Source organism: Coenobita brevimanus, chromosome 37 (genome assembly GCF_032717465.1).
Source record: "Coenobita brevimanus isolate Jiangsu-jjx chromosome 37, ASM3271746v2, whole genome shotgun sequence".
In the NCBI taxonomy this organism is placed as follows: domain Eukaryota; kingdom Metazoa; phylum Arthropoda; class Malacostraca; order Decapoda; family Coenobitidae; genus Coenobita; species Coenobita brevimanus.
The window spans coordinates 9,101,783-9,118,501 of NC_136990.1; the positions used below are offsets into that span (position 1 = coordinate 9,101,783).

The window sequence follows — 16,719 nt, forward strand, 5'->3', positions numbered from 1 at the left end:
CAAGTGGAAATACATGTAATCACTTTTTGTATAATTAACAGCATGTTGGTTATTTTCACACTATATACGTTAGCAGATTAATCAGAGAGAGCAAACAATCCACCATCTCCATCTTGTGTATCCTCATACATGTGAAAAATCCCTTTGGTAATGCATTACTCTGATTCATTACCAAACGAATTTTTCATGACCAAATTGGCCCACATTTGGTAATGAAAAATACCAAATGGCAACCCTGACAGGGGAGGGGGGAGGGGGGAGGAAGGAAGGGGGGAGGGTCTGTGGTGTAACAGCTGTTCGGCGCCGTGCAGCAGTTTCAAATTACAGGTGGGAAAAAATTCGAATTTGAGGGGTATTTTTTCTTTTTTTGGCCATTTTTGGTTTCCGAAGGTCCAGGCCCACGATGTCCGGTAAGTGGGGATGTCCGGAACGTGGGCGTCCGGATAGTACGGGGATTGCTGTATATACGAGTCTTTCTCGTTTTACGTTGTATCGTTTTACGATATTTCGCATTTACGATCCTTCTTCTTTAGTACCAAGTGTTCATTTTACGATTGAGCTCCCTCGCATTTACGATTGGTCATGTGGAAATCCTGCACTCACAGGCAGATCAGCTGAGAGATGCGTGGCATACCCGCCCCACCCACACCGTTTCCCGCGCTTTTGCCAGTTTCACCTGCGTGCTTGTTCAGCATACAACCTCTTCATCTGTGTGCATCAGTGCCCATGATATTACTATTTCTCCTGTTCTTCATATTTTGCACCCCTAGTGCCACCACTGTGATGTCTTGTAAACCCCCTGCAACATCTGGTGCTGGTGATATGAAGCCAAAGAAAGCAAGAACGTCCTTAACCCTGGAGTCTAAGCTTAATTTTGTGAAGCAGCATGAAGCAGGTGAGGGGGCAAACTCCATCGCTTGTTCCATGAGTCTTGCACAGTCGACTGTATCGACTGTTATAAAGCATGCTGTCAACATTAAGAAAGCTGGGGAGACAAGCATGACTCTACAATACATAAAACATCATAATTATTATTGCATATTAGATCACTTGTATGGGTCTTGGGTTCCTTATACACGAGTTCAGGAACGCATCCCTATTTATCCCATTAAACCATAATTTCGCTTTACGATATTTTGCTGTACGATTGCCTTTCTAGGAACGCATACCAATCGTAAAACGAGGGAAATCTGTATATGTGTATATATATATATATATATATATATATTGTATATATATATATATATATATATATATATATATATATATATATATATATATATATATATATATATATATACATACATACAGTACATCCCCACAGTACGCGAGTTCCAAGTATGCGATCCCCCTTGTACGCGAGGACCATTTTTTTTTTTTTTTTTTTTTTTTTTTTTTTTTTAGTAAGTGAATTGAACTCCTTGTAAGCGAGATGGGGGATGAAGAGTGGCCCGAATCCGGGGTTACCCCGAGTACACGACATTGCCCCCTGAAGAAGCGATAACGGTTACTTACGCTCTGCCCACCTTGTGACGTCAATCCTGCTCACTCATCACGTGATGCCCATATGCGCCACTTGGAGGGTGGTGAGGTGAGAGTCCCAGCAGAGGAAACACACGTGCACAAAGGGTACACTCGCTGTTCCAGGTACGTCCCCGTGTACTCAGAGGCTATTTTTTCTGTGAGCCAAGATGTCTGCCCCCTCTTCCAGGAAGAAGAAGTGCATTACCCATGCCATGAAGATGCAAGTCATTAGGAAGAAGGAGAGTGGGATGGGTAACACGGCCATCGGCAAGGAACTAGGCTTGGCAGAATCGTCCGTGTGAACTGTATGGGCTAAGAGGGAGGCCATAAAGAAGACTGCGAAAACATATGGGACGGCGGCATTGGACGGAAGAAGCAGGCTGACCAACCAGGCTATAATTTTTATGGAGCGATACCTGGCTACATTTATCCTGTGGAAGGAGAAGGAAGGCATTCCACTGAATGGGCACTACATCAGGGACCAGGCCAAGATTTTCTACAAAGCTGCAGCTCTGAAACTTGCTGTTAAGAAACCATTTAAAGCCTCCGTGGGATGGCTTTGCCACTTTCCGAAGAAGAAGGAGCTACGTCACATTCGCCTCACGGGTGAGTGTGTATCAGCGGATGAAATGGCGGCCAGGGATTATCCAGCCATCCTAAAGGGGATAATCGACGAGGGCAGCTACAGCAGGGACCAAATTTATAACGTTGATGAAACAGCCCTATACTACAAGGCTATGCCGAAGTGTACTGTACTTATATTAGTAAGCACCAGCTCCAGGCCAGGGGCAGAAAAATCGACAAGAGCAGGATAACAGTCATGTTTGCCGTGAACTTATCAGGCTCACACAAGATGCGGCCTGTTGTGGTGCATATTGCAGCACACCCCAGATGTTACAAGAATCTGTGCTGCATGGATGACAGCGGGGTATACTGGTACAGCAACTCCAATGGTTGGATGACATATAGCATCATTTCCAAGTGGTTGTTGTGTAAAACCTGAAACTTTATCCCACCAGTTGACACCAGTGTAATGGTAAAGGGGGGGTATTTTCTTACCTGTTGTGGGTATTGATCAACTCACCCCTGGATATACAAGTGGTACTCGACTTGATATAGTGGATGATAAATATTTATGAAAAGAATGAATTGTGGTAGCGTTTGTAGTTTTTGGCCGAGTTTAGATTTAGTCGGTACCTCAGGTGGTTGTCGTTCCCTCAGCGAAGGAATCTTGAATTGGAAGGGGAGTGAATTTGGCTTGAGGATATAATTTCCTTGATTAGGTATACTAATAAAGAAAAGAAAATGCTATATACTTTACTTTAATAATTCTGTTAATTTCCACAAAAAAACATTTTTTTATTACATGACCCTTTTTAGTATGAGAGAAGATTGTAAATGTTACTAAGGCTTTTGGGTGATCATTCCTCTAACATTATTACCAAACGAAACAATTTGATACACGCGAGATATGGAGTCGTTGTACTTTACTTTCTTTTTGGCCGTTACTCTTGGGCTCACAATGGCCTCAAGACAGGGACACTTTTACGGATATGATTTGTCTGTTCGGGCTGGCATAGCCTCGAATCAATAAGAATGATTATTTGTATTCATCTTTCACCCATATTAGGTATTCTCCTCATATAATTTTCTCGGTTCTCACATCAAGACAGTATTATTTACAGTTCACCATCAACAATGTTATATAATCACTAGAAATACATAATCTCTCGGGCCTGTCTAGCCTCGAGGAATAATTCAAAAAAAGAGAAATACAATCACCAGGAACACCCCAATCACTCGGGCTTGTTTAGCCTCGAGGTACAACTCAAATATCACATTATTGCTCACAATCAGTAAGTTCCCTTCCACGCTCCTGATTATAATTTTTTTCTAATAAACTAATTTTAAAGAAAGAGAACAGTTGATGAATTTGAATTTTTCCTTTCCGTTACAGAACATATCACTTTTATTTGTATTCCTTATCTACAAAAAAAAAGTTCACTTGATAGAATCATTAATGACACATCAACTACCTTCGGTTTGTAAAAATAACTCGTGAGTGGTGCAAGTGTAAGTGTAAAAGTCTATGGGCAATACTTGGGAATAATGGCGTGCTCACACAGACATCGCCGCCGGTGTCTGGGGACTAAACGAACGTCTGTTACAAACGATGTCTGGGCAGCAAGTGGGGCCTGTCGGGCACCACGGGACGCCACCGCTAGCTCAAATGAGATTATGTTTTTGAAATATGGTGGGTTTCAATTCTCTTTACAATTTATTTAGCAGTGTACCCATGACAAGACTTTGATTGAATTGGGGAAAATTTGGGATTTATTCCTTACTTAATTTAGATACTGATTCTATCACTATCTCAATTTTGAATCTGAGAGCAGCTCATGCCATCTAGTGACGGCCAAGATAAACGGGACTTTAAATCCTCACAAATGACATTATTTAGACCTTTTGGACTGCTAATCTTACATACTTGTGTTCTAGCAGCTTCATTAGCAAACATTTCACAACTAGGTTACGGAAAGAATTGTATATTCATCATTACTCTGTTTAAGGTTTAAACTCGACGCCCGGCAACGACGCACAAAGGGGGGGGGGATAAGCTGCTCGCATGTGTCTTTCATTACTCGGCTTGACTGAGGTATTCCCATAGCTCAACATCCACAATTACATCACCCACTGCATAGATACAGAGATACATACATGTAAAAATAGTTAACCCCTACAGTAATTATTAATATATGAATTACTACTTAGGGTAGGAACTTATAAACTAATATTCAGGTTACACCCTATCTAACTTAAAATTACAGTACTACTAAACACATACATGAATATCAAATGTGTGGCACTACACGGCTCCCACGTTCGGAAAACAAATTTTACCCAAGTCAATTTTCTATGACATTTGCATGGATGGAATGTTGTTACTCTGATAACTGCTATGAACACTTTGAATTGGAATACCTTTCCCCACAATCGGTGGCACCTGTCGGTCCACATTAAACACCTGATGCGTACCTCGGAAGGTCGCTTACTCACTACATTAGGAGGTATGATCACTCCTTACTCGAGATGTTATGAGGGAATTTATGCCCCAGTCAGCCTCAGGTTTTGGAGGATAGCTTGTCACTCACCTGAGCTCGACAGGGTCTCTCGAGATTGAGATCACCACGGGAGGCGCTTCCTTACACTCTTCCATTCACAATCACATTCACTCAGTCCTTTCGTTTCCAGCTTTCCACCCGCAAGAGGTGAGCGCTCATTCTGTCCTGAAGACTCCACTACCTCACAAACCGTGCTAACTGTAAGGTGAGGGGATTGACCACTCCCCTCGAAGTAAGGCACTTCCCGGTTCCAACAGGAACTCTTCACTCTTTTCTTTTTACACCCTCTCCTCGGGGATGAGTCCACCCGGAACATAACTTTAAGCAGTCATGTTTCACAACATTCGTCACATCATGCACTTATCCACTTTTCTAACACTCCTTTATGAGCCTCCGAGGGGCATTCCTCACTCGCGGTGGTAATCGCTCATCTTCGGGCTCCGGGGCGAGCTCCTGCTGCAGCGGTTCTAAGAGCCATTCCTCGGTACCGTAATATGGTTTTACCTTTTCAGCAGCCCTTTGTATTTTTTTTCCACTAAATACATTTTCAATTATGTAAACACTTCCATCTAGCAGCACTTCAATCACTTTATATGGGCCGTCCCATTTGGCATTCAGTTTTCTACCGGTACCCGGCTGTATGGTCTCTTTTTTCGCCCACACCAAACTATTGACTTCAACCTTCTGGGCTCTCCTCCGCCTGTTGGCCACCTCCCGGTATCGCCTCGTCATCCGTTGGGTCGTATCCTTTATGAGAGTGTGTGCTATCGCCAGGTCGTCCTCCTCTGCATCCACAGAAGGCAATAAGGTACCAATGAGGCGAGGGGGATGGCGTGAGAAGAAGGCATAATAAGGTTGTTGTCCCGTGCTCGAGTGCACCGCTTGATTTATGACGGTTTGACACGATTGAAGCAGCTGAGGCCAACGTAAGGGATGTCCATTGCAGAGAGATGCTAGGATGCTTTTCATAGTTCGATGCATCCTTTCAGTGGTGGAGTTTCCCTGGGGATGATAAGGGGTGACGTAGAACAAGTCCACCTGGTTCCTCCGGCAGAACTTCTTGAACTCTCCACTCGTGAACTCTCCGCCGTTGTCCAGCACGATACCTCGTGGCGTCCCAAAGTCGGTGAAGTATTGCCCAAGACAGTGTATGATGTGTTGTGTATGTTTATCCCTGATGGCATAATATTTGACGAACCTACTATAATGATCTATCACAGTAAGGACATAGCGGTAACCCTGATATCCAGCAACCATATCAGTCAAGTCAATCCCGATACGTTCCAATGGTTTACTTACAGGCGGGAAACCTTTCCAAGGTTGCTGCAACCCAGTTTCACCCTTGAATCTCTGACAAGTGGGACACTGTTTCACATACTCGCATACATCTACCTTTAGATTTGGCCAATAGAATAGTTCTTCGGCTTTCTTAATAGATTTCTTCTGACCTAGATGTCCTGAGGTTTCGTGCGCGTGTTTGATTGCTTCTCTGCTGATTGACTTAGGAATCACCAAACAATATTGGATGCTACCATCACTTGTTTCACGGGCAAAATATAATAGTTCGTCAATCAATGCGAACTGGCTCGACATAGCTTTCAGTAGTCTTTTACGAAGTAGCAGGGAGCTTCTCACTACGCAAGTACTTAACTAACTCATCCCACATGGGTTCTTCTCGTTGCTTAGCTCTCATCTCGTCTCGACTAAATCCAAGCCAGTTGGTTTCTGACTGGTGGAATATTACTCTGACAGGTCTAGATAGTTGATCAGCGACTACATTATATTTACCCTTGACGTACTGCACGTTGTAGTCGTACTCACGCATCTCGAGAATCCATCTGTTCATACGTGGGGATTTGGTTTTTCGCTTAAAAATACTAGTAAGCGGCTGATGGTCTGTCAAGATAGTAAAGTGGGAACCCCACAAGTAATGGTGAAAGTTGCAGCATGTGAGAACAACTGCCAATGCTTCTTTGTCTGTTGCGGAATATTTCCTCTCGCAAGGATTGAGCTTTTTGGAAAAGTAACCAATTGGCAAGTTGGAGTTGTCTGGTTGGATCTGACTCAATACGCCACCAATATGAGTGTTGCTCGCGTCGGTGGTTACAATGAATGGTCGAGTCACGTTGGCTCTTACCAATACTGGCGCATTCACTAAGCTCGACTTCAATTGATCAAAAGCAGATTGACACTCATCTGACCATTCGAACGCTATTCTGGATCTGGTTAAGTTAGTTAGGGGAGCTGCTATTTTTGCGAACGAAGGTACGTGTTTTCGGTAGAATCCGCACATTCCAAGGAATCTCCGGACTTCTTTTACTTTGGTGGGTCTTTTCATTTTGTTGATAGCCTCTATGTTTTTTGGGTCCGGCGTACTCCCGGCCGCTGAGATTTTATGGCCAAGAAAGGTTACTTCTTTTAACCCAAATGTACATTTACTTAAATTTAACTTGGCCCCATTCTGTGAGAGTAAAGTGAATAGTTGCTGTAAGCGACTCAACAACATGGGGAAGTCATCAGCCCAGATTATCAAATCGTCTAAATAATTCTTTACCCATCCTTGCTTCAACAATGGAGTAAGAATGTCCTGCATTCGTCGGGAAAATATGGCTGGTGAACATTTTAGTCCGAATGGTAAGCGCCTAAATCTGTAAAGTGTGACTCCATCACTGAATGTGGTTAAATCACGACTTTCCTCGTCCAACATGATTTGAAAATATGCCTCACGCATATCAAGAGTCACGTAGTATTTATGACCTGCAGCCTGCTCGACTAACTCTTCCAGTCTGGGCAGTGGATAGATATCCGTGGCTAGGTGTTGATTCACGTGGCGATAATCTAAACACATGCGCTTGCTGCCGTCCGGCTTGTTAACTAATACAATAGGAGATAACCAGGCAGCTGTTGATCTTTCAATAATTTCTCTCTCTTCCATGTCTTGCAACATTTCAGCGATCACCTGTTTAGCTTGCTCAGGGTATCGATAGATCGGTCCACGGCTGGGCTGTGGATCTGCTACTTTAATGTGAACGGAGGGACCGCTGATGGTTCCTAGTTCTCCTTTTTCCAAAATGAAGAGAGGATCGTGTTGCAGAATTACGTTAGCTAATTCATCTTGTTGAGCTGAATCTAAGTGTGGCCATGTCTGTTCGTCAATTAGCTTTCGGAGTCGTTGAACACGAGTTCCGCTTTCATCAGTTCGATCACTGGTAGGGATCAGGTCATTATGGATTTTGGTTACTGAGTTGACTGGACTTACAGGAGGGTCGTCAATGATTTCATATGAGCCTAGAATGGTACCTATCCGAAACAGTTTGTTTTGTTTGGCTCTATTATTGAGGGGCAAATAGACTAGGCCCTCTGAATTCACCTGTAATAAGTAAGGGTGACTATTGTGACTGAAACGTGCTTGTGGGTAAAATAGTAAAGTGGTTTTAGGCTCCTCACTCACTGGCACAGCAATGAATTTGGTTTGATATGGGGTGAGTCTCTCTACCATTACAAGATTAATTTGTTTCAACTGTTGAGGGTTCCTGACGACTCTGATAGGTGTGGCCTGGACTCGTTCAACTTTTCCTTTTCGCCGCGGAACGTAGTTCACGACGTACGGGGCTCCTCCCCACATTAGCGCTCGTTGTGCACCATTCCAGATCAACGGAGATTGTCCGAGGACATCACATCCCAACAACATTTCAGTAGTCAAATAGGCGTTCGGAACGACTGGACACCACTGTTGATGAACTTTCTCATCTCCCACTCTGATATCTACTTTGACCATACCCAGGATACGGAGTGGCGCTCCTGTGACTCCCTGTAATCTCGGTGGATTTCTCCTCGTGTTTATTTCTGTTCCTAACCGCTTCGCAGTGGCCTCTTGAAGTAAGGTATATCCACTCCCTGTGTCAACAACAGCTTCCACTATTTTATTATTCACGTTGACACTTATTGTGGGCGATGTTATACCTGCGGTTAGTCAAATAGCGTGATGGGGGAACTTTGTTTGAGTGGCGGTCTGCCTCGCATTTGGACTGGGTGGGTGAAATCTGTTATTGCCCCGCATCACTGCGCTGCGGTTTATGCGCCCTGTGCAATCATTACTGCCTCTACGACATCCCAACCTACGGCAATCAAAACAGTGGCCTGGTGGTGGTTTGGCCCAACATTCTTGCAACGTGTGTGAACTCTTCAAACAATGACTACAGTATTTTCGCCTCGGTGTTTCAGGAGTAGATTGTTTTTGATTGAGTTGTTCTAAATTTGTTTTCAAATCCCTTAATTGAGCTCTCAATTCAGTCACTTCCTTGTCTGACTCGGATTGGCAGTTATCATGGGATGGTCTTGGTGGATTATCAACTACATTGGTATCTGAGGGATTTTCACTTTTATTGTCTCTATCCGGCATTGCATTAACTCTGGTGGTATACCTCTCTTCGAGAAGCTGCCTTTCATTTTCGATCCTGTCAATGAATTTACGGAGTGGATATCCGTCATCAAGGTAACCTTCCAATTTTTCCCTAGACTCCAGCGAAAGACCATACCACAGTTTCTTCTTGATCCGTTTATCTCGCGAGGGAAACTTTTCTTTCGGGAACTTTGTTTCGAGAGCCGCATGCTTACACATGAACCTATGTACAAACGCCTGGGGTGATTCCTCCCAGTCATAGGTCATGTTCTCTAACTCTTGCCAAGCTCGATCTACACTCAGCTCGATGGCAAACTCCTCATTCAAGAATTTTTTAAGCTCGGGCCATGACAGTGCAAAATGTTTCTTTTGATAATTATGAATAAAAGTGGCCAATTCAGAACCCATTCGACTCTTGGCAACCTGGATTCTAGTTGCGTTGCTAGTGTGAGTCTGTTCCACCGCCTCACAAAACATTTCGAGGCGAGATGTAGCTTCTATCCCTTGTAGCTGATTCAATTCCAAAATTGGGATATCGCGCGGTTTTGTGAGAGAGTGGTGTGAACTCATAATGTGTGAACAAGGGGTCGAGTGTGAAAGCAGCGTTCTGTTAGTAGCACCGAACTGTTCCTCAGCCTCATCCAATTGAATGGTTACATGATCTCTCCCTACTTGTGACGGACGATCAGCTTCCGGCTGCGTCTGAGCAAACAACTGTCCATATAGAGACATGGTGACTAATGTACTATTCTTACTCACAAAAAAAAGGAAATTAAATGTTGAAATATTGTCTCTTTACCTTTCACTTCCCTTCATTTTCTCACCAACGCCACTAATTTGGGAACGATGAATATCCCACCGCTATTGCCACCAGTGTAATGGTAAGAATGTTATCCCATCGTTATTCACCAGTGTGATGCTAAGAATTTTTATGCCACTGGCTGACACCAGTGTAAAACCTGAAACTTTATCCCACCAGTTGACACCAGTGTAATGGTAAAGGGGGGGTATTTTCTTACCTGTTGTTGGTATTGATCAACTCTCCCCTGGATATACAAGTGGTACTCGACTTGATATAGTGGATGATAAATATTTATGAAAAGAATGAATTGTGGTAGCGTTTGTAGTTTTTGGCCGAGTTTAGATTTAGTCGGTACCTCAGGTGGTTGTCGTTCCCTCAGCGAAGGAATCTTGAATTGGAAGGGGAGTGAATTTGGCTTGAGGATATAATTTCCTTGATTAGGTATACTAATAAAGAAAAGAAAATGCTATATACTTTACTCTACTTTAATAATTCTGTTAATTTCCACAAAAAAACATTTTTTTATTACATGACCCTTTTTAGTATGAGAGAAGATTGTAAATGTTACTAAGGCTTTTGGGTGATCATTCCTCTAACATTATTACCAAACGAAACAATTTGATACACGCGAGATATGGAGTCGTTGTACTTTACTTTCTTTTTGGCCGTTACTCTTGGGCTCACAATGGCCTCAAGACAGGGACACTTTTACGGATATGATTTGTCTGTTCGGGCTGGCATAGCCTCGAATCAATAAGAATGATTATTTGTATTCATCTTTCACCCATATAAGGTATTTTCCTCATATAATTTTCTCGGTTCTCACATCAAGACAGTATTATTTACAGTTCACCATCAACAATGTTATATAATCACTAGAAATACATAATCTCTCGGGCCTGTCTAGCCTCGAGGAATAATTCAAAAAAAGAGAAATACAATCATCAGGAACACCCCAATCACTCGGGCTTGTTTAGCCTCGAGGTACAACTCAAATATCACATTATTGCTCACAATCAGTAAGTTCCCTTCCACGCTCCTGATTATAATTTTTTTCTAATAAACTAATTTTAAAGAAAGAGAACAGTTGATGAATTTGAATTTTTCCTTTCCGTTACAGAACATATCACTTTTATTTGTATTCCTTATCTACAAAAAAAAAGTTCACTTGATAGAATCATTAATAACACATCAACTACCTTCGGTTTGTAAAAATAACTCGTGAGTGGTGCAAGTGTAAGTGTAAAAGTCTATGGGCAATACTTGGGAATAATGGCGTGCTCACACAGACATCGCCGCCGGTGTCTGGGGACTAAACGAACGTCTGTTACAAACGATGTCTGGGCAGCAAGTGGGGCCTGTCGGGCACCACGGGACGCCACCGCTAGCTCAAATGAGATTATGTTTTTGAAATATGGTGGGTTTCAATTCTCTTTACAATTTATTGAGCAGTGTACCCATGACAAGACTTTGATTGAATTGGGGAAAATTTGGGATTTATTCCTTACTTAATTTAGATACTGATTCTATCACTATCTCAATTTTGAATCTGAGAGCAGCTCATGCCATCTAGTGACGGCCAAGATAAACGGGACTTTAAATCCTCACAAATGACATTATTTAGACCTTTTGGACTGCTAATCTTACATACTTGTGTTCTAGCAGCTTCATTAGCAAACATTTCACAACTAGGTTACGGAAAGAATTGTATATTCATCATTACTCTGTTTAAGGTTTAAACTCGACGCCCGGCAACGACGCACAAAGGGGGGGGGATAAGCTGCTCGCATGTGTCTTTCATTACTCAGCTTGACTGAGGTATTCCCATAGCTCAACATCCACAATTACATCACCCACTGCATAGATACAGAGATACATACATGTAAAAATAGTTAACCCCTACAGTAATTATTAATATATGAATTACTACTTAGGGTAGGAACTTATAAACTAATATTCAGGTTACACCCTATCTAACTTAAAATTACAGTACTACTAAACACATCATGAATATCAAATGTGTGGCACTACAGTTGCAGCATTTCATCCCTGATGCCAAGGCAAAATCCCAGGAACTTGGCATCCCCTTCAAGGTGCTGCTCATCCTTGATAATGCCCCAAGTCATCCAACCTGGCTAGCAGACCTTAGCAAGGAATGCAAGATCGTTTTTCTGCCCCAAAGAATGACCTCTCTCATCCAACCTACCAGACCAGGAGTTGATTGCAACAGTCAAGCAGCTATACCACCAACACCTCTACGATCACCTTCGCAGCAAGACCGACAGCTGTGAGGAACTGCAGGCAATTCTTGACTTGAACACAGTTGGGAGTCATGTCATGGACACCGAGGATGGTTTGGACTCACCACCCGCTTCATCCTCACCATGCACAGCACTCGCACAACCAACTTCAACTTCTGAGAAGACTATTATGGCTTTTTGGCGGTCATTCAACCTCAAGGATGCCATCACTCTCTTGTTGTCCTCTTGGGCAGGTCTAACCACTGCAACAATTAACCATGCTTGGCGCCTTCTTGTACCGCACCTGTATGAAATCGCACCGGGAAGCGGCTTTCAGTCCCTGGCCGCTTCCGAGGCAGCCACTGTCACAAGTGCACAAGCTGTGCCCGGGTTTCAGGCCATCTCGCTGGAGGAGATCAGGGGTTTACATTCGGCAGCAGCAGAGCAGGATCCTCAGGAAATCGTTCAGCTAGTGGACGAGGCCAACGCAGAGCAGGAGATCGCAGCAAAGCCAGCAACACCAGTGATGAAGAGTGAAGATTTGTCCATGATGGAGATCAGCAGGGTACTGTGTGCTCTTGATAAATTCAAGGAAGAATTCAAGGACATCGAATGCTCTCAGTTGCGAGTGGAGGAGGTGATGTCTTCACTGGCTGAATCGGTAGAGAGGCGGCCTGCAGTCCTGATGGACCCAGGTTCGAATCCCGGCTGAGGCAGGGAACAGTTTAAGGATTTGAATTTCATAAAAGCACACTTTCCTGATCTACCAGATGACCCGCCGACATGTCATAAAAGTACCCCTGCTAATACCAATACACCAGTCCTGTATGAGACAGCCCTAGCATGTATTCAATATGGACGGTGGGTGTTAGCGCCGAAGTGGTGACATGTGGAGGTGTAGGAGGACTACTGGGCCTTGGGATAGGCTACTGCCCCCGAGATATAGGCCCTGAAGCCTTTGCCCAGAGTCGGACACATAAAAAAAAAAAAAAAAAAAAAAAAAAAAAGTACAAGAAATAAACAGACGCAAGCAAACACTCATCACCCGTTACCTTCGGCTTGAACAAAGTGAGGAGTCGCTCCCTTCAACATCAGAAGAGCCATATCCTGAGGAGGATCAAGAGACTGATTCGATGTATGAGGTGTCAGAAAAGACTTTGAAGGGTTTATAAACGAAGTGAGTGCATTAGCTAGTGAAAGTGTCGAATGTGCTGGCGACGAAGGTGATGAGGAAGGTGGTGTGTCAGGTGGTGTGGTGGGTGATGCAGGAGATGCACACTAGGTGCCTCATCCTGCCTCGAATCCACTCCTTACCTCCATCACGCCTGTTGTCCTCTTGGGTAAAGGTGAGCAGCCATATTCTTGTCGGTTTAGTTAAGCCATATCCTTGTTGATTTACCTAGTAATGTCATAATCTTGTTGGTGTACTTTATCTTAGGTAATATGTCTTAGATAGTTTCCCTGTATAGTACAATACTTAGGTCTGAAAGGGATCTCACGGGTTGCCCATGAAGGGGGGTGCCACCCATACGTAATTTTTCCCATAAGTTTATGTATTCACAGTATGCGAATTCCTAGTATGCGACGTCGTCTGCTGCCCATACTGTATATTCGCGTACTAGGGGGATGTACTGTATATGCTTATTTGATATAAGAATTGTCTTATTAATCTTGTAAAGCTACTATCAGTACCTAGTATCATCCATAAAGTTAAATACCATTCATCACAGACCATATCCTCAAATATAGGAACAACAAAATGTCAATATTTGGAGTGGCAGAATATTCCAAAAGCAAATATGTATTTTATTAATATTTTATGGAACTGTTTGCTTCAATTCTAAGGATAATAGTTTCTGCTATGCTCTTTCTACTTAAATTGGCATCTTTCTTGAATAATGCGTTATAACAGAATCTAATGCATTAGAATATGCTGACAGTCACGATCGAATATAGACAGGATGTAGTTAGAGCCCTATTATTGTCTTATTCTACCATTGAGCTAAGTGAAAAAAAAACTGTAAAAGGCAGGCTATGTTAATGAGGCATTTAATTTACACTCCCCAGAACCACATATACAGCAGAGAGGAGCGTAAAAATATATGTGTATGTATATATATATATATATATAATATATATATACCTAGGCTGCTTCCCCCAAGGAAAGGGAGGTAGCCGAGACAGGACGACACACTCCCCATTTACTCATCCATTCAAACACATTCATTCGCATCTTAGCCCCAAAGGGGAGAACGGACAGATCCTCACCGCACCACACCGCACAAGGGTACAACTGCACAATGCAATCAGTGACATCTGCAGCAGGGCCCGACAGCAGAACTGGTTTACCCCTGCCACATCATAACAGACCCATCCTCTTACCTGCACCTGACCTGACTAGCTGATCAGACCAAATGCGGGAGAATATCCCCTCAGGGCTGCGTCATCACTTATTCATTCACAATTTCTCTTCATTTATTTCTGTCACACACAGCCACTCTTCCTTGCTCAACAGACATCCCTCTCGCATCCAACGCTCTCTTTACATTGTCCATCCATCCTATTCGTGGTCTTCCTCTCAGCCTTACACCTCTCACATCAGATCTAGTTATCTTTTTCACCAATCGCTCATTATCCATTCTCTCCATATGCCCAAACCATCGCAATATATATACAGTATATATATATATATATATATATATATATATATATATATATATATATATATATATATATATGCTGCAGATACAAACAGTACGTGCCCTCCAAACTGGCGAAATGTGGACTTGAGTTTTGGATTCTTGCTGTTGCAAAAACATATTACGTATTCAACATTATGACGTACATTGGAAGAGAAGAAGAAGAAGGAATTCACGAGTTGGGGACACACATCGTAATGAAGTTGTTGAAACCTACACATAACTCATGAAGAAACTTTACTACTGACAACTTTTTCCCCAGCATCAGATTGGCCAGAGAATTGTCTGCGAAGTCTTGTCCTAGGTGGGGACAATACGTCAAAACCAAAGAGAAATCCGAAAAGAGCTACAAAATGCAAACCATCGTGAACTGTACACCAGTACGTTTGTGTACACCGAAGACCAGGTATAACTTGTATCCTATAAGGCTAAGCGGAACAAAAACTTAAATGTTGTCACCTCAGCACAAGTCTCCAGACATGGTGGACAAGCCAGAGAAGAAACTGGAGGTGATCCACTGCAACACCACCACCAAAGGTGGGATCAGCTGTTTGAATGTACGGGTTGGCACCTATTTTGTAAAGTGCAGGAGTAAATGATGGCATGTGGTAGTATGGTGCAGTTTGCTTAATCTTGCCAGCTACAATGCATATTTATTATAGAAAGAAGTTTTCCCATTGCTCATGCAGAACAAAAGTCATGTACTCCTTATATTTTGCACTGAATTGGGAATGGAGCTGAGTGAATCGTATCGTGTTTCAAGGTCGCAACAGCCAGAGGCCTCAAGCAGTCAGGATCCATCTGAAACTGGCAGAAAAAGATCCAGATGTGTGGTTTGTCCACGAATCAGCAACAACAAAAGTAGCCGGAAGTGTGCAGTGTGGAGCAAATTCGTACCGTATGTCGTGAACACAGGGTAACAAGTTGCATTTCGCACTAGAGTTTTGTTTTGTGTTGGTGAATGCTGCAGTGGTCTGTTTGATTTTTGTAAGTTCATATAAACAATTTGTATTGAAATAAATTTCATGTGGTGTATGAAAATTACCATCCATCCATCCATCATCCAATCCTACTTTGCCCCATGAGGAGCGTAGGAGCCCGGAACTAGGCAGTTGGTCCTGATATTTAAGATGAGAGTGACCAACCTCAGTCATCCCTGAGTGGCATTACGTGAGCAATAAACCCCAACCACCCCTTGGATATAAACCTTCACTGGCTCAATCCGACTGGAGCATAATACTGTACTGTAATTACCCACTAAACCACCAGGCGCCAAAATTTGGTTATATGTTACCACCCAGCATAGTAAATAGTTTCCTGGCGTACAGGAAACTATTTGGCTTGTCACTCAGTGTAGGGTCACCCATAGGCAGAAGGAAAAGGAAAGAATGAAGGAATGAAAGACAGAAGAGGGAGTGTAAAGTCACCGGTAGGCAGAAGGACAAGGAAAGAATGAAGGAAAGAAGGATGGAGGAAAGGACAGGGCAGACACCCGAGAGCAGCACTACATTGAGTGAGTGGGTGGTGAGCGCCCCCACCTACCACAAATGAAAATTACGAGTACTGTAATTTCTAGTGATACAGTATTAAAGATATAACCTGAGAAAATTAATTACCGTAAATGTGCCTGATAGTAAAATACCACCGAGATCAATTTGACCCCAGTCATGCACGAGTGATTAGTGAAATTTCCATACATCCACGGGTTAACTGGGTGGAGAGATGCAAATGTGGCATCCATCCAGGAACCAGACCTCCTCACACTTCCCTGCGCCTTGCTATGACGAGGTGCTACTATAACCACAAGGGAACGGCAGTTCCCTGCCTGCAGGGGCAGTTGCTTGCCAGCAGTTGATGGGTCTGCTCAGCCAGACAGATTGGGGTTACTTTACCACTACCAGTACTACTGAACATTAAAGATAATATACAT

The 16,719-nt window shown here is 43.0% G+C and overlaps 1 protein-coding gene across 1 annotated transcript in view; it reads left to right on the top strand.

Moving 5' to 3' along the window:
* LOC145396350 (uncharacterized) overlaps nt 1-16,719 on the top strand; it is a 172,468-nt gene that overhangs the window by 105,763 nt on the left and 49,986 nt on the right. The window lies entirely within an intron of this gene.